A 26,537-nucleotide genomic window follows, 5' to 3' on the forward strand; every position below is an offset into this window, starting at 1 on the left:
TAAAACCAAACTGCAGGCCACATAAAGCTGCATTTATTTATGCTAGTTCATAAATAAATAGTGTGATTACACTTAAAATATTTTAATGGCCAGTTAAAGAAATGTCAGTAGATAGGAGGCTATCATTAGGGGGGAGGGGGGTCATCCCTTCATAGCGAACCCAAGGTGCCTGATCTTCCAGACTGTAAAGAACATGTCAACTGTTACAAGCAAATGACTATTTTTTAAAGTGTGGCCCAGTGACCTCAAACTTTCTACAGTCTCAGGGTGGTTATATCATCCATCTTCAAAGCCTTCTTTCTGGAAATGCTAAAAGAAAGATGATTATTTCCTCTTTAGTTATCTGGACATCCTGACCCCACAGGGGAAGACACCATCCATGTGGCAGTTTTGTTCACCATACCACCCCCCTCTGTACCTAGCCCTTATGGGATTTACCAGAGGTCACCTTTAGAACCTCGGCAAAAGGCATCTATCAGCCTTGTTCATGCCTTAGTCAGGATGTCACCAATGGGAATATCACATATCACATGTGATATTCCCATCGGTGTACTATTAGGAAGTGAACTCTTTAAAGAAAATACATCTATGTTGAGTCTTTAACAAGACTGAGTGACATGAAGGAACTGAAATTAAAAGCACAAATACCTACCCAATAGGTTAGAAGTTGAGTTCAACATGCAACCATAACACAAAACAAGAGATAAAAATAAACTTAAAAATAAAACTAAATAAACAAAACACTACAAAAACATTAAACCCTGTAACACAACAACAAAACTAAAACTCAGGAAAGACCAGGCAGAACCCTGAATTCCCTTGGCAATCCATCCTCTTGACAGGTACCTGATGGAATTTTCAACAATTACCCATTCGACCCGGTTTTTCCAGTTCTCACAGAGATCTAACGTTGACCCAATATTGTAGTCTCCATGCACATAAGTTCATATCTTATGCATTTGTCAATTGCATGCTATGTATGTATCATCTAGTTGTCCACAATCTGGACACTCACCTGAATCTATCGGCCAAATCACTGAAGTGTGTCTCAGAAGGCACCATGACCAGAAAGAAATTGTATCACATACCTGTTAGGGTGAACCCCCCTTGGGTTCACCCTAACACCCTAACTGGGAACAGACATAGAGGACATGGTTCACAGTGTCGTCGACTTTACAGTCAGGGCACAAGCCCAACTCAACCAAACCAAATCTAGCCAAACTATCTCTAAACACACCAAGTCCTGAGAGGAATTGTGTTGAGCGAGAGGAATTCTGTTAGGGTGAACCCCCCTTGGGTTCACCCTAACTTGGTTAGCTGGGCACAAGGGGTGCCCAGCTAACCAACAATGTCTGGAAAGAGATCATGAGTACAACGCCCATCCTCTGCCTCATCCCATCTGGCATGCCATAAAGGACTGCCATGCCACTCTATCTCGCAAATTTTTTCTGAAGTCTATTTACTTGATTTCTCAACAACATAAGGTTGCTGCTTTTCTGATGCAATTACATCTATTGGTTTAAACAATGAGCTTAAATAATGGTGGAGTTTGATTCCCTTATGCAGCTGATATTGCCCGGCGGGCAATCTCAGCCACAGAAGGGAATCAAATTACATCACCTATATCAATGGACCCAACACGCTGCCCTGAGGACAACCCTTGGTTGTGACACCAGCGTCTTGCCTACTTCCATGCCTGCCCTCAAATAGCAGCACATCTTAATGCCTGAAGTAACTTTATATTACTCACAGTTCACTATCAGTGAATTGTCTCTTCTGTAATTGATAAACTACAGAAGGCCACCAAAGGTTATTAAATGCACAGGAGGTGTCCAGGAAAATTCTCTAGACATATTCCTTCTTGCTAGCTCTTACAACATCCAAACCGGACCCCCCGGTCGCCACCCCCCCCCCAACGTTCTTTGTCCTGATGGGCTTTAACGGGAGTCGTCATATAGACCATCAACTGATTACACCTCACAGTAATAAGCCAGGTCTCTCGGTTGGGATGCCACTGATGTAAATTCCTCGGTAAACATTTACATCAGTGATTTTTAACTTAGCTTTTGCCTTTGCTGCAGGTCTCATACGGACGGACATCTTGAATGTCCTACATCGTTGCCCTCTAAACTAGCTAACCGAGTTTGCGGAAGCACGAACCCCACGACTAGTTCTATATTTTACAGAGCCAATTTGTAAATATCGGTTTGATTGAGGCAATACAAAAAACAACATACCTCCAGCAATGTTGCTCGCAACAACGGATTTATTCCTAGCTCCCTTAGTGAACTCGTTTTAGTTCATACCCAAGACTTAGGTCAAGTTACAGATTCCAATCAGGCCCACTAGGGAGAGCCGGACAGACCTCCTACTCCCACTCAGCTCCATCGCAGAGTACCACGTGACATTTACTTTCTTCAACCATCGTCGAGATGCCGCTACACCTCACGGCTGCATGGGATCCATGTCCTCGGCAGTGCAGTCGTCATCTCGCCGACAGTCGCATGCTCATTAAAAACTGCCCTCGTTAAACGGCGCTACACCTAATGGCTGCATGGTAACCCATGCCCTGAGCAGTGCAGTAGCCGTTCTGCCGACAGCTATACAGTCAAAAATAATCACCACAAATTCTATCTAACCGTGGCTCGATGCCAATACGCCTACCTCCGGTCAATCAACTGTCCAGGTGGTCCCTAGCCACCTGGGATTCTATTCTACTTATACTCCCTCAGTAGTCCTGCTGAGCGTGAGGAAATGTAGGAAGCCAGACACAATAGTACATTCTCTGCAAGACTTCCAGATGACTCGCAGGAATTTACTGTCTCTAGTTCCCTGACAACTCTGGTACGTTCAGCTTTGTACTGGGAACAGACATAGAGGACATGGTTCACAGTGTCGTCGACTTTACAGTCAGGGCACAAGCCCAACTCAGCCAAACCAAATCTAGCCAAACTATCTCTAAGCAAACGAAGTCCTGAGAGGAATTGTGTTGAGTACCGATTGGGAGAAACCCAGCTAATTGCTTGCAACTCTCTAACATTTGAAAATATACCATGCGTGTATTGACAGCTCTTACAACACACATCATGCAGAGTATGGCATCCTCAGTATCTTTTCCAGGATGAAACCTGTACTTATTTTCCAACAATAAGCTTTGTGAGATCAGCCACTCATTTATACACAGGTACAGAACCTTTCAAAGGCTTTACCAATAACCGGCAGCAACGTCAAGAGCCTATACAATGAAGTAACAGCGAGATCCTTGTCGCCTCCTTTAAACAATAATTTAACAATACCCTTCTTCCAATGTACCGGTAAGTATCCTCCTCCAAACAGTAATTTGTTAAACACACATGAGATTGTTTTCACACTAACTTCAACCAAGCTCTACTGTTATTCCATTGAAGCCTGAGGCCTTGCCCTTTCCTAAACTACAGATAACTTGATGCACTTCAGCATCAGTAATCTCCAAGGGCACTGCACCTCTGCAAAACTGAGCAACCTCATGCCGCACCCCAGATAGAATGCGGTTTCTCCAGCTCACTGTCATCAGGCAGTAAATCATCAAGTAATTTACGCAAGATCTCAGATATGTCTGAAATTACATCCGGGCCAGACAGAGAGAACGTGCTTATGTCGATTGTGCCCCAATACCCTGTAGATGACGCCCCAGAGATCCTTGTTCCCATGCTCATGCATATAGGAACACCAGGAATCTATCTTTGCTGTATGAATTTTGAGAAAATATTGAGATCTGATCTCTGTATTCAGACAGAAGAACTGCTCACCATTCCAGATCACTCTCACGTTGAGAAGCTGTCTGCAAATAACTGACAGCCTGTTTGAAAGCTGACAATTCCCTGCTCCACCATAAAGCCTCTCTCGACCATAATTCCGGAGAATTGAATTTTCAGTAACATCAATAAAGACCACCGACAGACTCCCTGCCATGTCCTCCAGACTCCCATCCAAAACTCGAAGCCTGGCTGAAAGAAAATCAACAGATTTTTTTCCAGTTTGCATGCCTGTGCAGAAAATGACTGCTGAACCAGAATGTTACATAGGTAGTGCTCACTCAATCCACCAGTAATCTCATAAAGAATCAATTAAGAATTGTAACTACCTTCCAGTTACAAACATTGGCACGGATATACCTACCAATGGTAACATCGATGTTCGTTCCTCCAAACAACCGTCGCACATCTACATTCCCTGCATAGGTGGACAATTCCTGAGGTACATTATATAAGTTACCTAGACAGAATATGCCATGTAAATCTGTCATCATCCTACTCTCCGAGATGAGCATGAAAGCAAATTTCATCAAAAGTATAATTAGTTACATCTGAAGTTTCAAACCAAGTTACATCAAAAGTAATATCACCTTTTGATTTTCATAATTATAACCTTAATAAATAACCTCCCAATTAAAGTTGTTATGTGAAAATACACTCTTTCTTTTGCCATTCTTAATATACCTGTTATCACAATTTCTCAGGTATTCTGTCAACTAACAAAGTTGCTTCGCGTTTGCCTCTTCTTCTTGATGTAAATTAATACTTGCATCTACGAATAGTAAGCTGCTTACGTAGCACATAATTCTGCATCTGAACTATTTACTTGTTACAACATTCGAGATAAAAATTTATGTAGGTAAGCTCTCTCTGATTGTTTTCATCAGAATGCCTGATCCACATATTTAGTATATAAATACATTTTCTTCCTATTTTAATGACATATAATATGGGTAATGTTATTCTATATCTGTTATTTTTATTTTTAAGATGATCCATCTTAAATAGTTCATGACCTAAATCTGGACTGAACTGCTGTATACAGTAACATTCCATGTTGTCAACAGCTACTGATAGAACCATTTTAAATTTAAGGTTCTTATAAAAAGTACTGTCATTAATCATATCCAAAATGCAATCAAATGACAACTTCCAATATTTTTACTGTTAATTCTATCAAACTGCTTGGCTTATTCAATTCATGTAGGTTACAAGTCATCTCCCTATTTGTATTTTTTCTATCACAAACCAAAGAGGTGATTTACAATTTAACCCTCTATATTAACTCCTACATGATTCATGTAGGAGTTAAGTTTGCTTCATGTATGGAAGTGCACAGAGACAGGATCTCCAAAGCAAAAAAAACGGGCTGTTAACATAAATCTCAATCCAAAACACATGAACTATGTACCTAAAAATGTATAATTTATTCTTTTATTTATTATTATTATTACTGCCAATTTTGGATGTTCAGAAGTACAAATCTCATCATTATCAAAACTCAATATATTTGCAGAGAGTCCTTTTACTAGAATAGTGCTGCAAAAAAAAATTGTCATACTTGGTTCAATTTCATTTCATTATGTCATACAGTAATTATTCTTTATTCGTCTATGTACTTTCGAAAATAATCTAACTTTTTAAAGGCTACCTTACAAAAAAGAAACAAAATAAAAAAAAAATTTGAATATAAGTTGCTCACAATAGAGTTGCCTTAGGGAATGGTTAACTGATGATGAACAACTGAAACATTGAGTAATATTCATCAACTCTCTTCTAATTAGTTGTGAAAAAGAGAGAATAGTACTCTTTTAATTGCAAATAATTGTAAAATACACTACTGAATTTCATAGAAATACGGCTTACATATCTATCTACATTAACTCCATGTAGGGAAAATAAAGATTTACACAGATGGCACAACTGTATCCATAACTAGAGACAGTTATTTAAAAGGAATTGAAAATTCTATGACAGCAGCATAAAAATGATTCATTCAATTACCAGCAATTTACCATTGCTTGTAAATCTTAGCAGCACTGTGTCCTGATATCAAAAAATAAATCACACTATCTTACAATACGTTGGAGAAACAAGCACAAATTACATGTTCAGTTATTCACTTTGCCAGCAATGAAAAGGTGGACAGCAAATGGGCACATAATGAGATTATGGATTGCCAGAGATTACTGCATATGTGGTTTGCTATAGTAATCTGATTATTTTGATGACTGATCAGAAATCAACTTTAGAAAACTCATGAATGATAAGAGATGTACACCATATATAAAAAATTAGTTGCATTTAAAAAAATGTATAACTGGTTTATTAATTAGAATGCTGGAGCACTATCTAATATTTAGCTTAGATTTAGGCAGTATACAAATATTAACACAAAACTACTTTATTTGTACAACTTATATTATTACAAATCACTAGATGTTAATAACAAATTTAATTTTAATAAACAATTTTTAGGATATATACAAATATATTTATAAAATTCCAAAGTATTTATAAAAGTTAAGTTAACAAAATTACAAAACTTTTTACTGTTTAATAAATTATTACAGTAATATTATTAAAGTAAGGCACTATAAGCTATAAAAAATGACATTTTAAAAGTAATTATTATAGAAGAAAAACTTAAACAATAAAATAATAAGTAAGTTTTTAACCCTTTTAAGACTGACCTACAAAATATGTTCAGCTGAAAACTTATGAAAAAATGTGAAAGTCTTAATAATGAAATATATTAACTAAATATTATTATTAGGACCAAGACAAGCTCAACATTGCCAGCTCAAACACTGCAATGAGATGAAGTAGGAGAAACATCTGAACATATAGGCCTTTTATAAGTTTATAAGGTCAGGCTGCTGGCAGATCACATCTAAAAGACCAACTACCTTCAATATAATTGGACTTTAAAAACAACAAACATTCAAAACTAACTTAACAAAATACACATCACCAATTGTACATTTTAACCACCCTTTTTTTTTTCCTGTTTAACCTCCGGTAACTACCGTTTAGATAATTCTTCAGAGGATGAATGAGGATGCTATGTATGAGTGTAAATGAAGTGTAGTCTTGTACATTCTCAGTTCGACCATTCCTGAGATGTGTGGTTAATTGAAACCCAACCACCAAAGAACACCGGTATCCACGATCTAGTATTCAAGCCGTTAAAAATAACTGACTTTACTAGGACTTGAACGCTGGAACGCTCGGCTTCCATATCAGCTGATTTGGGAAGATGCGTTCACCACTAGACCAACCCGGTGGGTACATTTTAACCACCCAGAAACACAAAACTGCACGTAACATGAAAAACTGCAGAATACTTAAAAAACTACACAATTACAGTGCCCCTCAAGAAGTCTTTAATTTTGAAAACACCATTCAAAATCAAGCATATTCAGTCACCAACTTTTGAAGAAATTATAAAGTAACTTAAAACTAAAAACGGATTTAGAGAAGAATATGTAATTGTGAAGCTATGGTAACGCTCTAGAGAGAACGTGATTAAGTGTCTGACCCGGAATAATCCAAGAAATCTGGGTAACAAACAATCTACCATCAGGGTACACATCTGTGTTAATCATGCATTGTACAAGAAGGGAGACAAAACAGATACAACTAACTACAGAGGAATATCCTTCTTACCAGTGATGCATAAAATCCTGTCCAAAGTACTCTTAAACTAAACTGAAAGAGTGCTCGACCCATAACTAAGTATCAAGAAAGGTTTAGGAAAAGTTGGTCCTGTGTAGCACAAGTCACAAAAATAAAAAAAACTTAGAAATTAGAAAAATCAGGAGCTTGAAATATGTGGTGACTTTTTAGATTTTAAAAAGGCGTATAATTCAATTAACAGAAACTTGCTAATCAGCATTCTATTATTAAGTTATAAGCATTAGAAAGTTTGGCTTATTGTGCTGGAATCCAACCACCAACATTAGACAGAAACACACATTAGATCTTTCCACAGTCAGCCCTTCAAATCAGGTATGCACTGATTCTACAGGTCCTGGAATTTTTAACAAGAAGCCTGATAGGCACTATTCTATATTTGTTCTTCTCCACTAAGGAAGAACAGATTAAGTGATCTTAAGTGGGGAAGAAGGATTAAGGATAAAAAAAATATATGTACTTGGTGAAAAAGGTCAATCAAGCCAGTGAAAATCTGCAATGAAAAGAATCTGCTCAGAGGATAGTTAAAGGTCCTCTCCAAGTAGGAGAGATTATCCTGAGTTGTCCATAATACTCAGGAATTTGGGTCATCTCTCTCCCAAAAGAGAGAAAAACATTATTACTGACCAATAATTCTACATTGACCAGCTTAAATATATGTCACAAAAAATTGCTTTTCCTTCAAAAATTAAGCAGCTACTTTAGAACATGTATAGAGGGGGTGACGTTGTCCCTAAAAATACAGTTTCTGGAATTAAATGGTGCAATAAAATATAAAACTGAAATAAAAAAAGGTTCAGCCAGAACTAACACCCATTTGAGAGTTTCCAAATAAGTAACTTCATATGAATAACTTTTTTGCATTAACAGACTGAAAAACTAATCAAATCATAAACCTTTGGGAAATGATTTGAGCTTGCCACTAAGTATTATAAGAGATATGTCATTTAATAAATCTGATGCAGCTGAATTTTTTTCATAAGATGACCGTTTCTTATTTACTGTGAATATTTATAGCTATTTAAATGAATATAAATGACACATTTGCAAAGAAAAAAAAACAAAAAGAACCTATGAAACATCAAGTAATGACAAATTTTATGAAGACAGTGATAATTCAAGAATTTTAGAAAATGTAAGAATTTAAGATACCTGAAATAAAAACAAGTAACACACACGACTGAAAATAAAATTTCTAATCTAAATATCTGATTTAAATCCATCATCAATCTAACATAATAATGTTGGAATAATATGAAAACTGTTTGGTCACAGCCTGCTTCCTGAATGTAAAAATCATATTTTTTAAGAAAAAAGATTCTTTGATATAAATAATAGTGTTTAAATTTTAATTATTATAATTTCAACCAATAAACAATATGTAATATTCCAAAGATTACAGCTTATTTTTCTAATCAATATTATTACTTTTGTCATTTTTTAATTAATCCTTTCTTAATAAGGGAAACAACTACTAAATATAATACAAATAACTACACTACCAATTGAAATTAAAAGCAACCCTCACAACTCAGGTCTTAAAAACCATGGACTAATTTAAAAAAAATTAAATCAAGACATAAAAACAGGAACAGGGATTTAATTTCAATTAAATCTGATACAGTCATTTCCATTAATAAAAAAAAAAAGTCATTAAAATCCAGCACTTTCTTGAGAAATAATCTTTTTTTTTTAAATATAGACACAAAAAATGATATGATGTCTTTGGCTACAATCTTTTATGATTGATCTACCATAACATTTTTTAAATACGTAAAAAAAATTGTCAGTCTTAAAAGAGTTACAAAATTAAAATAACAAAAACTGTTATAATTTTCATGCAATAAAATTCAAATGTACACAAATACACACGTACATACATACATACAAGCATACATCTAAATTTAAAATTAGATAGTATTTACACAATAATAACAAAAAATCGATCAAAAACAAAATCCATTCTCATAAAAAAAGAAACACAACAACAAAAATTATAAATATTTAAGTCCTTTGGGACATTAACAAAGTATTTCTATTTCTTGGAAGACAGTATTCATAATTCTTCATTTATCTTTTAGTGATTTTTAAATTAACTAACTGCATTTAAAAAAATTTCTTAAGACATTGGTTAGAATAAATTTTTATTTATTCTGAATAAACTCGATAACTATATCATTATATAAGCACTGAATAGCAACCACTAACACATCTGTTAAAAAAAAATAAAAAAATAATAAATAAAGATAAAAGTGCAAATATAAATACATGCTCATGTTCATTTTAATAAAAGTAACATTTAATATACTAACATAAACTGCAATACAATCCAACACTATGTACCATAAAATTATCACAAACAACCTTCTATTATTTTATAGTAAAAGTAAACATAAAACCAATATAACCTACTTAACTTTATAATTATACATACATAATTACTAACATAAAAACAAAAAAATTAAAAATACATCACTTCTGTAAGGCTTTAGCTGGTCTGGTAGTATCTACTCGCATTAAAAAAAATTATTGTTATAACTAAATATCATAATAAAGTAAAATAAAAGAAATTAACTATTCATAAAAAAAATTCTAAAATTTTATACATTATCACAATACATCAAATATTTTAAGTAGTAATTATATTATACAAGAAGTTCAATGTATGTGTCACATATAACAATTAATATGTATGTTACAATATCTTCCTCAATAATTTGACTACAAGGAAAATAAAAAGCATAAAGTATGAAAAAAGATAAATCTACATCAGTAATGAAATCAATAGTTATGAAAAATTCATTATTAAAAAGAGATACTTTTGTTTAAAAACGTACATTCCTTAACCTGAGATTAGGGTAGTTTATACTTATGACAAGATTTTCTGTAGTGTACAAATTTCAGAAACGAATATATAGATATTTGAATAGGTTAATTAACAACATAAACTTTCATCTTGTGCAGCTATTAAAGTGATAAAGATGATTTAAAAAAAAAAATATTTTTTCAAAGTTATGAGAAAAATAACATTATTAAATTATGTACATGTATGAATAATCATAAATGTTTGTTTTACTATAATTTACTTATTTTTTTATTAAATGATTACAAAATCATATTATATTAATATTAACGTAAGGCAGTAATCACAATATAATTTTTATCATAAAAATAACATTTTTAACTTCTATACTATAAGTAAAAATGCTTTTGTAATTCTTTACATTTTCTTAATTTATCATTAAGAAAAAGTAAAGAATTGTTTACATGCAATAGTTAAAAACCATTATGTTTTAACAACATTTAAAACATATATGTTTTATGTAGGTACTAATAATATTGTATCAATAATTAATTGTATTATATATATATATATATAATTATATAATTATTATATATATAAATAAAATTATTATTATAAAAAATTATTATATAAATAATTATATATATTAATTATTAATATATATATAATATATATATACACACACACACACACTCACATGCACAGTGAAACCTCTCCAACCGACCACCCCTCTAAACGACCAAAAAAATCAGGAACAACAGAATTTTTTATACGTATGTTAATATTTTATCTTCCCGAAAACAACCACTTTCCAGTCTGATTGCGACCATAATATGGGTTCGATTCCACACAAAACAACTACTTTCTTGTAATTCTAACATCTGTTGTAGACTGAATTATATACATGCATACTGTACATTAGCAATTATCATAAACAAACACAATTTATTGAATTAAGCCGGCAGATTTATCGATGTTGCTTACTGCGATAAGGCGATGAATCACATATACAAAATGTATATGTGATACACACCACATATATTCCTTCAGATACATTTCCTTCCTATACACATATATTCCTTCCACTTCTCTTTAATGAAACTTGTTTACAAATTTATTTCCTATCGATGAAATTAAACTGTAATAAATTTGTTGTTGTTAATCTTACCCAGTGTGCTATTGTAAAGCTTATAAGTTCAGTGTAAAACCTTAACGGTATGTGTTTGGTTGACTTGTAAAATTTTGGTGTCATGCTGTGTTATCATGTAGAATTTTTGTTACCACACTTTACCATTTTAAAATTCCACAAAAGGATTTTAATCATTCTGTTTTAACATTGGAGGTGCGAATTAATGTAATAAAGAACAGTGGAAAAAGGCCTTTCCCAATGGTTTTTAGCCAGTAAATACAAATGTGGAAAAACTCAGATTCAACAAATTTAAAAAAATGAAGACCACATTAAAGGAAAGTGGTTTAAAAAAGGAAATAAAGTATCAAAATTGAAGTGTTCACAAGAATAAATTAATAAGCTTACTTTTGCATGGTTTGATGAAGCACACAATATAGGATTACCGATCAGCAGGCTGGTGAAACAAGAAAAAGCTTTATTTGCAAAATCATTAAATAATGAGCAATTTAAAGCTAGTAATGGTTGGCTTCATAAGTTTTGTATTTGAAACAATATTGTTTTTCATGTGATAACTGGAGAAAGTACCTGCATAAATGAAACTGATGTTAATGATTGTATGTTAAGAATACCAGACATAATCAAACATTATGATTTATATAAATTTTTTAATCTGGACAAACTCTTTTTCCATGCCATATCTGATAAAACCTTAGCAGTTAAAGGTTCAAACTGTATTGATTGGAAGATAAGTAAATAACATATAAAAGTAATTTTTTGCATGAATGCTGTTTGCAAAAAGGAAAAAAGGTAATAAAAAAATCATGGATGATGACCCCAATTTTCCAAGATTGACTAAATAAATTCAATGAAAAAATGAAATGTGAAGACAGAAAAACCATTATAATTTTAGATAGTGCAACATGTCATAAAACTAACACTGAATTATTGCGTGTAAAACTTGTTTTTATCTGCTAACACATTGAGCAAGCTACAACCAGATCAGGGAATTATTCAATCATTCAAGCTCTTTTATCATCGCCATATTCTCTCAGCCCTGAATGCAAGAATGGATGAGTCTGAAAACAGAAAACCTGACTTAAAATTATTGCTACTGTATCTGACAAAGTAAACTGGATAGTCATCATGGGATTTGGTAAGAACAACAACAATCACTAATTGTTACAAAAATGCACTGACCCGTCTTTACCACAACTGAAATATTAACAGATAAGTGTGCTGAAGAAACAGAGGAAGGATGAACTTGGAAAGGATACAGGAATTGATGTTGTTACTAATGATATAGTCATTCCAACAACCTCAGAACACAATGATAACCAGAAAGAAAATTTGTTTGAAACAGAAAATGAAATTGTTGAGCTCGAAAACCCAAATGAAGAAGAAACAGAAGAAGATGGCACTCTGAAGTTTTCATTAGGCGAAAGTCTACACATTGTGCTGTTTACAAAAAATGGCATCCGAATTAAACGATAATATACTAATGGATTTATTTGAAAAAGCCAAAAATCAAATCAAAAATCTTATAATCAAAAAGAAAAGACTAGCAGAGAAACAAACCAAACTTAACAATTATTTTTAAAAAAATTAGATTTTTTAATTTTTAACCAGTAATTAAACATTAAACGTGTTTAAAAAATAAATTAATAAATTAAGTAAATGTTATACGGTATTAAGCATTATTTTATATTTTCATACTGCATTTTATTGAACAATACAATAATTAGCTGCGTTAGGAACATTCCATAGAACTAGCTTCCTTAAATATCCTTAACTTTTACAAAATAAAACTTTCTCCATGTCTACTGTAGGCCTATTAACACAATACTATATACGTATTTTAAGGTTCCTCCTCTACCAAAGCGACCAATATTTAACCAACGCATGAAGGGTCGTTTAGGAGAGGTTTCACTGTATTTATGTATATACAAATAATGTATAGGAATCGTTTTCTATTTAATTGTTTATATAAGTATGTAAACAATTAAATACATGCAATTAATGTATACAATTAATAGTTAATGTATAATTTCATTATGGGCCATTTGACAGTCAGTTATCCAATGGCAGTGATTTCCTAAGAACCCATGGCAGCAGTTAACCTAATCCATATGTATACACAATAAAATTATAGGAATGTTTTATCAAATAATATTATGGAAATGGAAAAGATAAAGGCAGAGCAAGAGGAATAGAAGTAAGAATGAAATATGAACTATCAAAATATCTGATAAAATTGATAGCGATTAAAAAAAAAGATAAGATTTTAACAAAAGTTTAGCAGAAATGATTTAAGCTTACAGGTCTCTGACAAAATATGAAAAACTACACACACACACACACATACACACACACACACACACACACACACACACACACACACACACACACACACACACACATGCACTACACATTGGATGAAATATTTAGATAATCATCATTATCAATGAGATGTATAAATTCATTCTGATGTAATGCTTTTAAATTGTCTCATTGAAATAATCAGAAAACAATTCATTAGATTCATCTATTTTAATTTGTTATATATATGTAAATCAGATTTGAATGTGCAAATTATGTGTTTGTTCAAAACTGAATTTGCAACAGAAATGATCCCAGTTTTGACTACGAAGATTATACAGTTTAATAATCAAGAATAAAGCGTAATTCAATAGTCATTTTCTCTGTAATAATTATAAATATTTCTTTAATTAATTTAAGAAATATCAACAAAACTAAAAAAAAACAACCCCCTCCCTGAATCAGGTTAATAGGACCTAAATGACCTATTATATACATAAATAAATAAATATATTTAATACTTATCAAATAAATTTAAATTGAACTAATTAACTGTATTAAATAAGACATTCCTTACCCAAATAATTTTAAAGTTATTTATAAAAATATGAAGTATTGCACACTTATTAAATGCCAATAATTGCATATGCTGAGAGATAATAGTTTATTTTTTGAAAATTTAAATAATTCATCAACATACTGACCAGTGTACTAATAAAATTCAAAAAATAACAACTTAACCACCAAAACACAGTAACAGAAAAACCAAAAAAAAAACTAATATCAATAGCTGACTTTCGCAGAATTCCGTATCATCAGACAGTACACAATTCTATAATTACATCAAACAAATAACAAAAAAAATAAAAACTTACAAATTTAGAAAATATAAACAAACTATAACCGCAAAATTTGTAATATTTAAATTTATTACATAACTATTTTAATTTATTTGTAAATTTTAAAAACATAACATTAAACAATCCAAATAATGGTTTTGCCATTATTTAAATAAATTATATGGTTACAGTTTTAGTATATATAAGTTATGTTTTAGCAGAAATGTATGATTTTTTTAACCGGTAGATTGAAAATCAATGTGCAATATCATTTATATCTATTAAATAATTTTTAATAATATCTCATTATTTTCATTCTTGTGTAATCAATTGTGATGTGATAAAAATATGTAAATTTTATTAAATATAAAAGCTTTTTTCAAATTATTAATATTAATAAACAGTACTTTTTTATTTATTTAACGTTTAAATTATGTAATTTGATTTATGTTTTATTGAAATAGTATGAAAATGTATTCGTCAAAGATAAGTTAATCTATACACAAAGAAGAAAATCCTCTGAATAATTATCTAGTGCAATTTTTTTTTTTAACAAATAATTATTCTGATAATAATATAACAATAACAAGTAAATATTTATTCATAACAAAGGTAGATTTAAATACTGTAACTTACATAGGTTACATTTTTTTTATTTGTATCTTAAATAAAATTGTTTTTATTAATGTTGTTTCTCTATATTCTAAAATAAAATTACTTTTATTATCAGCATGTTTATTTTACTATTCCTGTTAAAAATAAACTTTTTTTCAGTTAAATAAAATAAATAAGAATCTCCAAAGAATAATAAAATTAAAAAAAAAACATTACGGTAAATGTTGTTTGTACCATTTCATAGAAGAAAAGTAAATACAGTTTAATGTTTTTTTTTTTTTTTTTTTTTTTAAAAAAGATGAAAATTAGTCCAAACCATGCAACACAGTTTTACTGGTAGTAATAAGATAAGCTGAATAAATTCAATAAAATTAATTTCTTGAAAAAAAAAAAACAAAGAATTAGTACATCTAGTGTTATTAACTATTTTGCTAAAAAGAACCAGTTTATTTTCACCTTTATCATTTCCTGAGATTTTTCAAGTGTAGTAAACCTATCACATTATAAGTGATGAGGCTTATTGTTTCATCCTAATCCCAAAATAGAAAAAGAATTTAGTACAGAGAATTTAGGATGTAGTAATTATGTTGAGGTTATGGAGAATAGTATCAAAATAGTTAGATGAGTGATGAATTTAAAATAAATAGTGACATACATTTACTGCTGTTGTCACTGTAAAATTAATTAGTTTATAACATTTTGAAGTGAAGATTATCTTCTAAAAAAAAACAAATTTTTTTTACAAAAAAGACAACTATTTTGAAGTAATACCATAAGTATTACTTTCTTGTAACTATCTACTGCAAGAATTGGCTACAACAGTTCTCAGTTAATAATCGACAGTGAATTCTTTGCTACTTCACTCCAACTGCGCTGTGTCACTGCCATTCTAAATAAGCTCTATAAGGAGAAACAGAGCAAATTAATTTAATTCTTAGAATTTTAATATGAAATGTATTTAGCTAAACTAGTACTGTTTATTATTTAAAAAGAAGAAGATAATTATTATTTATTAATAAAATTATATTCATTTCATTAATAGTGGACTAAAATGAACTTCTCACATTAAATTAAGAATCCTGTAAGCATTTCATATAATCGATTTAAAACCATAACATATAATCATTAAATTTTCTTTACTGTCAGAAAATAAATTTTGTTAAAATGACAGAACAATAAATAACTTTTGAAAACACAGCAAACACTGGTGTACGTAGCATCTAGTATCTCAAACGATGACGGTTAGCAGTCCCAAGTGATTTTTAAACAACTGAGCTAAGACAAATGAATCAGTCACAGCTGAGGAGTTAAGTTTGTTTAAATACCTGTAATTTGAATTAATATTATACACATGACTGCCTGGCACTACTGATAACTCACAGAGGGCAGTTTCAGTGAAATATTACAAAATGTTTTAATCCTGGGATTAATGAAATTATTCTCATGTTTCATCAATCCGATGTTAATGTTATGTAAGTTGTTTCCAATTATAGAAATAAGTTTTTATTGACATTTAAAATTTCTGGTAACAATGATAGCAGTTTACACGACTTTTTCTTAATTCATAACAATATGACATCATTCTTTACGTGTTTCTATTACCAAAGTTAATATTCACAACAGTATACTGCGGCTTAATTTTGTTTTATTTGATAAACAGAACTGAAGTTATCATTAGAATAACAAAAGAAAAACTAATTGTTTTCTTGTGATATGTTTTTCTTTTATGTTCTATAAAGTTTCAATTATTTGGAGGTGTTCTATGCCATACTTCCAAGTATAACGTTACATAAATAAAACAGTATAATTTTAAAAGAACATAATGCTTTTAAATATTTTTAACAAAACATATACCATTACAACAAACTAGACCACAAATTACCACCACAGTTATAGGGGGTAACCAATCTGCATTACAGATACCTTTACAACCCAAAGAATTTTGATACTTATTTGTTGTGTGGTATGCCATATATCACAGCTTATGTAAAGGTCACAAAAAAAATGTTTAACTTTTTCTTACAAATTCATTAATTTTATTATAAAGATAAATATAAATAAAATAAACAGTTTCTAGAAAAAAAGCAGTAAATCCTGGTGTAGAAGTTTATCTTTATTTTTAAGTGTTCAGAATAATTTCTGCAGCAATTGCTATAAAATCCACCATTTAAAATTTCCATAAAGAATCCACCATAAAGAAAATTTCCAAGTAATTTTGAAACATAGTAAATGATTATTTCAACTGAAAAATAACAAGAATTATTTCTGGCATGTTGGTACCAGATTCATGAAAGAGATAATTGAATGAAAACTAATAAAATTTAGATAAACAATATTTGAGGCAGTTAGATTATTTAATCTAACTGTTAGATTAATATTTATCAGTTAGATTAATAATTTGGAGATCTGTTAGATTTTAAAGTGATGTGTAAAAACCAATCCTGCTTCTATAAATGTAATCTGGTAAAGATTACATTTACATCATCAAATTTGGGACAAATGAAACTACAAACTATGAACTATAATACCCTTTGACTTAAATTTCTAAAGAGCAGTTTGAATCATTTAATACATTTTATTTAAAATGTTGGCTGTAGTAATTTTTCTTAATGGATGAATTTTCGAGCATTACAAGTTCCCATTGTTCAGTATCATGTTTTCACTGGTAAGTTACAGGACAGCTATATCTTTTAAGTTTTTGCCTCTTGACCTATCGGTCATTGATAGAAATAATTATGAATCTTATATTCAAGTGGTGTGTGGTGTCGGTCATTCAGATCCAGTACAAATTTAATCCTTCTAACATTATAATATAATGTTTAGAATTATTCAGTTTTATATAAAATAACAAAAAAATAAATAAACGAGGATATTCAAAAAATAAATCTGCTGCACAGAAGGGAAATTGAGGGGAGAATAAGTTGCCTCAGCATAAATGCTTGTAAAGGACATGTGTAACTGGTACTGCCCTGTGTTAACGAACAACTCATTGTTTAAATATAAATTTAATAATGCGATTACAGCTACAGCCATACAAAACTACCATTACATTTTTCAACTTTATTTTATAATCATTCTATTGCAACAATTTATTTTGAAAAAACCCATTTTCTATATACAAACACAGATGAATGTGTATATCATTTACAATTCAACAATATGTAATGTAATGGTTAATAATCCCTTTCATACGTGACTAATAATAGAAAAACTGGCTATATCCAATTTTTAGAAAAACTGAGATTTTGTTTTAGCATTATAAGTTGGTAACCCTTGCCGCAGAATCAGAGGATCTTGTAATCAACATTGATCATATAATATTTAAAATCAACGATAAAAAATGACGTCATTTTCAAAAATGGGCTATGTCCACAGGCAGTTTCAGAACTTTCTTTATCCAATCGGTTACAAAACCAAACATATTCTATGTATATCTTAATGGATGCTTCTAATAATGTTTCAAAACTCACCATGTCCTTCCAAATTATACAATTTGTTTTTATTTCAGAGAAAAATATTAAAATATATAAATACAATTGTTTTAAGTATTATTTAAATTCTACTTTTCATCAACATTAAAACATGAAAAGTTGGTAAATTTGTAACAAATTTGCCACTAAGAAGGATGTGATGAAAAATTTCATTTTAATATTACAACCACTAGAAAAACATTGTCTGGGGAAAATCTGAAAGGTAGAGAATCTGTGTCTAGTGAACTTAATATTAACAAGCTTTGGAGGTCTTACAAAAATTCTGTCCCATCCAATATACAAGCTTAAATGTTTTTTAATGAAAATTTCAATATTGGTTTTGGTAAACCTATTATGCTTAAGGAACAACTAAAAAGATCAAACAAGTCTGAGAATATCCAACACATGACTGAGCTAAGAATTCATAGACTGAAAGGAGCTTCAACATTTTAGGATATTTTATTGCGGTAAGTAAACTGAACAAAAATTCTTGTCATACGATTATGAGAAAAACTTAATATTGTCTAAGATTCCAGACCAGTCTGCTTATTGTTACTGCCAGCTTTACTATTGTAACTTTACAATCTGTGTGTGTAATTCTAAAATGCAGCAAAGCAAGGACAACATTTTTTTATACGTTTGGAAGGAAACAGGTATAACCAAGATGTCAAAAGATGAAATGATCTCCATAATTTACTATCGTGTGTGCAACACAACTATCAATAAAGAAATATAAGAAGTTATTCTGTTTGCCGACAGATGTGGGGCCAAAACAAAAATACATCCATAACAGCTACGGTTTCATTTTGGTTGATTAATAATGCTCCACAATCTGTACAGTTTGTTTCATCTTTCCAGAGGTCGGTCGTTCTTTTCTTCCACTAGATTGTCTTTAGACAAGTCAAGAAAGATATTAAAAAAAAGAAACAATAACTGAATTGACGAATACTTAGCAATCTTCAAAGACCATGGCACTGTTGTTAAACATGGAGAAAATTCTAAATGATTGAAAAACAGTAAAACTACCAATTTCGAATAATACACAACAGTGGCATTTCAGATTCAATGTCTCAAAGCGATTATTCTTTAAAAGAAGTAAGGTTTGTGGTAGAATCATCATATGTGGTGAACATAACTATAGATCAGATATTGAGTGTCTAAAGGCATATTTAAAAGGGAGAAATCCATTAGTGATACGGTGATACATGGAGTTAACATAGGGAATGATAACAAAAAGGTAAAACTTACTGATGTTGACAAATTATTTTGAAAAAAAAAACATTTTGGTGATGAGCAGCAAGAAATTCAGGCTTTGTAGTAATATAAAGATGTAATTAACAGTCCTACAGCTGTTGCAAAAATGGTTGAGAAAAGGAAGAACATCTGAGTGAATATCAAAAAATCCACTGTTTAAATGTTTAAAAAAAATTGTTTATAATTTTTATTTAATGATATTTACATTGTTAAAGTTAATCATTATTTTTTGAGGCAATTTTATGTAATTTTTTGTAATTCCAGTATATCATATTTTCTTATTAATTAATTAAGTAATTTTTATGTATGTTTGGTTTTGTTTATTTAATTACACTAATTTTGTTTAGTTTTTAAAGAATAAAATGTTTGTTTTTTACAGCAAAATAATTTTAAAAGTTTTTTGTTAGTCTCAAAACCATATGTTAGAAACAGAACCTGCTGTTTCCAAACATTCTTATTAAAAACTGCCATGTCCCCCCCATGCTTTTTCCTTAACTTGAGAAATGATGATTTAATAATATTCAAATAACCTGTCCACTTTTCAGTAAAAAAGTGCCCATTATCCCAAAATAACTTAGAATGGACATAACCAGTTTTACTATTAATTGTCACAATATAATGTATCAACTATTTGGAATAAAAAGTACATTTAGTATGTATTAAATGCATGTTATAAGAATACTGCTTCTATTAATTGCCATTAAAACTAATCAAATAATGCAATCAATTTTATTAATTATACACAGTATGTCTGAAAAGTTCTCGAACTAAATTTTTGTAGTTGATACAAGTAGCAGCATATCTAAGACAACCAAGGAACTATATACAATGTCTGACGAGTGTGTATACAAAATTTCACTCCAGTCTCAAGTTATATTTAATCGCATACATTGTGTTCATGTGACCTTGTGCAAGCTTGCGACATGGAACAGAAAAGCACGATAAAATTTTGTGTTCGACTTCAAAAATCTTTTGTTGAAACTTATTCTATGAAACAGCAAGCAATTGGTGATGAAGCTACATCTCATACTACAACATATATGTGGTGGAAGAAATTTAAAGATGGTATACAGTCATTGGATGACGATGAACAAAGTGGAGACTGTCAGCTGTTCACAACGAAAACATTGCAAAAGTGTGCATGCAATTGGTCAAACCATGAATTCTAAATTCTATTTGAAAGTAATGAAACGCCTGATGCATTGCATTTGTCGAATCTGGCCTAAGTACCAGGATCCGGGCAGTTGGACACTCTTGCACAATGCCTCAGCAGACATGGCAACAGTTTTAACACGTTATTATGCCGCAAATCAAATCACCATCTTATCCCACTCACCCGACTTGGCTCCAGCAGACTATATTTTGTTCCAGAAACTCAAGTTGAAAATGAGAGGCTGCTTTTTCGACAACATTCTGGCCATCCAATGGGCTTGCACTGAGCAGTTGACGGTGATCCCACAAAGTGATTTTTCCAGAGTGTTTGACGGGATCTACTGATGCAGCAACGAGTGTATAACTAGAGAAGGATTCTATGTAGAGGGCTGATGTGAGTAAATTTGTTATCTTTAAATCTGTATTTTTATTGAATTTAGTTCAGGAACTTTACAGACATACCGTGTATGAAGTATAAAAATTTAATTTTTGGAATGGTCATTATGATTTTGTTGAAGTTATTGAGTAATCGTGCTTTAACAGATGCATATGTAAATCTCAAGTTGATGCAGTAAATTGTTATCACTGCAAAAATATATTAACATTACCGCTTAATTACTGGCACAAAAACTGACAAGAGCTATTATTGAAACAATGGTGCATAGATAGGAAGCGGTGTATAGTGTAATGCTCTGAAAAAAAAGAGTCTGAGCATTGGAGATTAAAAAATGGGCCAATGTGAATAATGAACAAAAAATGAATGTGATTTATTTTTCTGTAAATTAACACATGTTTCTGACATTAAGTATAGATGATAGCACCTGAGCTTCTACATTACTTAGTAGTAATCACAAAATTTTTTTGCAAGCATGACAAAAGGATGCATGCCACATTCATAGTACAAGATCATGCCGGTGTGTTCCTCTGATCATCAGGGAATGCTCTACCGTGAATTGAACAGAGACAAGTGGACAACCAGTGTTATTTAGAGGTAGTTAAAAGATTATGATATTCTGTTCTGAGGAAAGTATGTTAATTGAATTCTTTACAAGGGCCAAAGCATTGTGAGAATTGTTGGTCAAAAAATGTATTATTAAATTAGTTCATGAGGCTTATTCATCTATCAACATTAAAAATGTTATTCTCAATATTAAAAAATGCGCCTAAGAATACAATTTTGGCATACCAACATCCAGGGTATGGTAAAAGAATCCAGGTTGTATGTAAACTCAAATACTCCAGAAAAAGTGTTGCAAGCTTGCATCTTAAAATGAGAACGGTATCAAACCGTATACATTTGCAAAAGAAGAGTACTTAGATGGCACAGTAGCCATTAATGTAGAATTCTGAACAATGACTTTTTGCAAATACATTCTAGAAATTAATTGTCACATCCTGACCCTGAAGGAGAACCCTCCACGGTGGTTGCAGTTCCCACTCCACACCTTCTGTACCTAGCCCTTAGGGACTTTACCAGAGGTCCTCTTCAACACTTCAGCAACAGACATCTTCCAGTCTCAATTACCTCAGTCAGGATGCCACCAATGTATAACATGTGCCCCATTAAATTGCCACATAACAGTATTCATATTATTTGTTCTTTAGTCATATGAAAAATATAATTAAATAAAGTCAAAAGTAATTTTCTTTTTGTCTGATGAAGACCTGCTGGATGATTTTAGTGTAATTGAGTGCAGTGCATGATATCAACATCCTTTTTCAAATTATATATATAATGGCAGAGATGAATAAGCTACAAGAAATAATTCACTTAAGTTAAGCGAAACCAGCGCTAAAATAGACAAAGCAGTATAAAAAAAAAAACCAATAATTCATTATTAATATTTTCTTTCATCATCAAAACCATAGCAGAAAATCAACTAGAACAGTTTTTAAAATCACTAATTCTACAAACTTATAAATATTTACTAAACTTATTAGCAAAAACTAAAAACATTTTTCAAGATTTTTGCAGTCTGAAATAAGTTCCTTATTTTGAAAATTTTGGTTAAACATTTATTAATCTTTCTTTTTACTAGGCAGGTAATGGATTAAATTTGGAACACTTTCAGTTTAAATTAAGGATCATTGTGTAAGTGACCACCTTTTTTATTTTATTTTTTGTTCATAAGTTTTCAGTAATACACTAGGATTTACAGTTAATATTTTTCGCATACAATTTTAAATGGTTAGATGTTTACAAACATACAAAAACATCTATACATTTACATTAAAAAATATTCTACTTAAAAAAAATACAACTAATTAAGTTAATGTCTAAAATATAAATTACATCTGGGAAAGATATATAAAATATATTATTTACACTAAACAATTATTTATTAATTATATAATACACTTATATATTGAACTATAATTAGTATCTACAAGAAATAATTACAATGGACATAAAAAAATATAAATTATAACCTAACTTAATAATTAATTAATCATGCCTTATTAAAAGATTAGTTTTTATTAATAAACATCCTTATAAAAATTATATAAAATGTATTAACTAATCAATGTAATTTTTCAAATATCTGTCAAGGAAAATGTAAGAAAATTTAATTATGAGATGCAATAAATTAGTTTGACTAATGTATAAAGAAATGTCTTCTTACAAGTAAAATATCAATATCAAATAATTTTGAGCTAACAGCACTAATGCATTTAGAGCATCTCAAAATTGATATCTAAAAGGCATATAATATATCAGTCAATAAGTTAATAAAAAAATAACGGTTCCGTATACGTTATAAAGCAAAAGAAACTACTACTTATATTTACAATAAAATTATTTATCTGTATATATATATCAATAAAATTTTATAAATAACTAATACAGAAAAAATTCATATTCCCAAATAACATCAAAAGCAACTGACCTTCAAAGTAAAGAGAATAGAATAAAAGATCTCAGAGCTTGATTTAAAGAGAGGTAAAACAAGTAGCTCTTTAAGGGGCCCAGGAATATTTTTTAAAAGTTTTATACGGTGACTAATCATATCATAGAATCTGATGTCCTAGTTTTTGACTGATACTAAGGTCGACAACATGAACATATCATAGACAACTGGTATACAATACATTCATATCTATAAGAAGAGAATTTATAAATAATAGTAATATAACAGGGCATCTATTAACTGTTTATAATACACAAAGAGAAATGGAAACTAAGAAAATGGGAATAGCACTTTGAAGCTAGTACTCTTCAAACTCCAAATCCAGAGCTGACTAACTTAAAGGCTTAAAAAAATTCAAGGATTAAAATAAGCTCAGAGAATATCTTATAAAAAAAATTAACTAAATGCCCGTCAAAAAAATGCTACTCAGAGAAGTGTACTGCAGCCTAAGCGAGATAATAAAACAAGCAATCTCACAATAAAATTAAAGAATAAAATTAAATTGTGATTTTAATTTCTTTACAAAACAACTGAACTTTCTTATTTAAAGGAATTATAAACTACAGCAAATACTTGTGTTTACCGTAATTAATCACAAAAATTTATATGAGAAAACAAATCAAACTTCAAAACATTTTTTCTAGTAGATTTCTTTCAACTTAAAAACAAAATTGTTAAAATTACTTTGACCTTCCTTTCTCCACATATAACTTGCTGTGCATAAGAATAAAAAATTTACATAAAACTCTGAATTAAAATCTCCCACAGTTAAAATTCAATTACCAAAAACTGAAATTATCAGACAATCACAAATGTAATAAAAAACAAATTTTGAACTAGTCAATTCAATTTTGAGTGTTTTAATGGATATGTTTGTTTATAGAAACACATTTTAATATAATATTTACATAATAACAATAACAAATTATTGTATTTAAATTAACAATCCTTATAGCAAACAAATTTTATAATAAAATCATGATTTCACAAACAGTACACATGAAAATGTTTCCTTTTTCTTTTACAAAATTCCAATTTCATAAGTAGAGGTCCAGATATCTATAACAAATAAAAATATATGAACATATGAAAACACAATATGTGAATTAAACCTATAATTAAGTAATGATATTTAAAAAGCAACAAAAATTTTATAAACCATACTTACTAGTGTACCCCGTATGGTATTTTTCAACAAAATGAACAAAAAAAAAGATGTAGGATATGTGTATTAGAAGGAGAATTAGTTGAAGTAAACGTTGTTTTACAGAACAGTATGTAATTATGGATTGACCATTAATGTTCTATTTAATTGTGCATGTGGGAAGCACACAAGCAATGATATCAAGTCACTTATCTGTAATTACCAAATAACCTTCCTCTATGTTTGATTTGAACAAGTAATGAGGTCAAGTAGTGGATTGAGGTAATGGAAGAAAAATTCCCATAATGAATTTCCTTTTTCACTAAATAGTCTTTTCTGTGTAGCTCCTTATGGTGACCACATACAGATATGGCTGGTTTTATTTCACTTTAATTTAAGTCGCTATACATATCTGCAACAAATCCCCCTCTATCTGCCGCCGATGTAGTGCTAGATCTTACTTTTATTGTGTCATATTATGAAATTGTTCTTATTTTGTATTGCATTGTTTGTTTGGAATGTGGCTCTGTTCTTTTACTCTGAGAGAGCATGGTTGTAGATATCAGTAATGGTGTGGCAAGCTGTTAATATGATTCTTCTAGACTGTATATTAGAAACTGCTAAAAGAAATATTAGTGTTTTAATTATATAATCAGGTCTTAGGTCCGATTAAGTAATTGGGATCGAGGTAGATAATTAACTATTCCTGTCTACCTGATGGGTCGATAATTCTTTCTCCTCACCCTTTTCTTAACCTTGATTTCTTCTTCCGCATTATTGGCTATGTGGATGCAGACCTGAGCCTGCTTGGTTCTCTATGATGAGAATGACAGACACGAACAGCCAGTGAATGTATCCTTAGCATCTTGAAGGGATATACCTGCAAACTGACTCAGGGACTCTTGTCCTGTAACTGTGTAAAGCCTAAAGGGTGATTATGATTATCGGGTTAAGCCAGTAGTGTTCATAACTAAAAAAACCTATCAAGTAAAAGGCCAATGCTGCCTTTATTGTGCCATCTTATTGGAGAATTTTATTAATTAACTAAATTAATTTCTATAAGCACTAGTAATGCTAAATATTACTGTCTATATGTTAATTTACAGATATCACAATTTATCATTTGAAAAATTATCTACAAAACTTTTATTTATAATTATTAAAAATGTCATTCAATAATTAGACAAAACTTTTTAGTAAAGGAAATGCTTAATGCAAGCAACTAAAACCTTTTTAAGTGTTAGTTGGCAACCTTGCAAAGAGTAGTAGTCAGCTGTTCGATTAATATTTATGTAATATAACCTCTAAAGTCTTATTTATAATGGTGTGTCTGTTTGAAGAAAGTACTTTTGAAGAACAGAGTTCTGTGATCTGATTTTTACTTTCGGAAAGTGTACAACCATCAGAAATATTCTC

The 26,537-nt window shown here is 30.5% G+C and overlaps 1 protein-coding gene across 1 annotated transcript in view; it reads right to left on the reverse strand.

The window, feature by feature from the left end:
• Positions 1-24,814: 24,814 nt before the first annotated feature.
• Positions 24,815-26,537, reverse strand: part of l(1)G0289 (plexin domain containing lethal (1) G0289) — a 190,612-nt gene continuing 188,889 nt past the window's right edge. The window contains exon 12 of the mRNA XM_075355698.1: positions 24,815-25,036. The gene's annotated coding sequence lies outside the window, so the exon portion shown is untranslated. The remainder of the gene's footprint in view (positions 25,037-26,537) is intronic.

Source organism: Lycorma delicatula, chromosome 2 (assembly GCF_047948215.1).
Source record: "Lycorma delicatula isolate Av1 chromosome 2, ASM4794821v1, whole genome shotgun sequence".
NCBI lineage: Eukaryota > Metazoa > Arthropoda > Insecta > Hemiptera > Fulgoridae > Lycorma > Lycorma delicatula.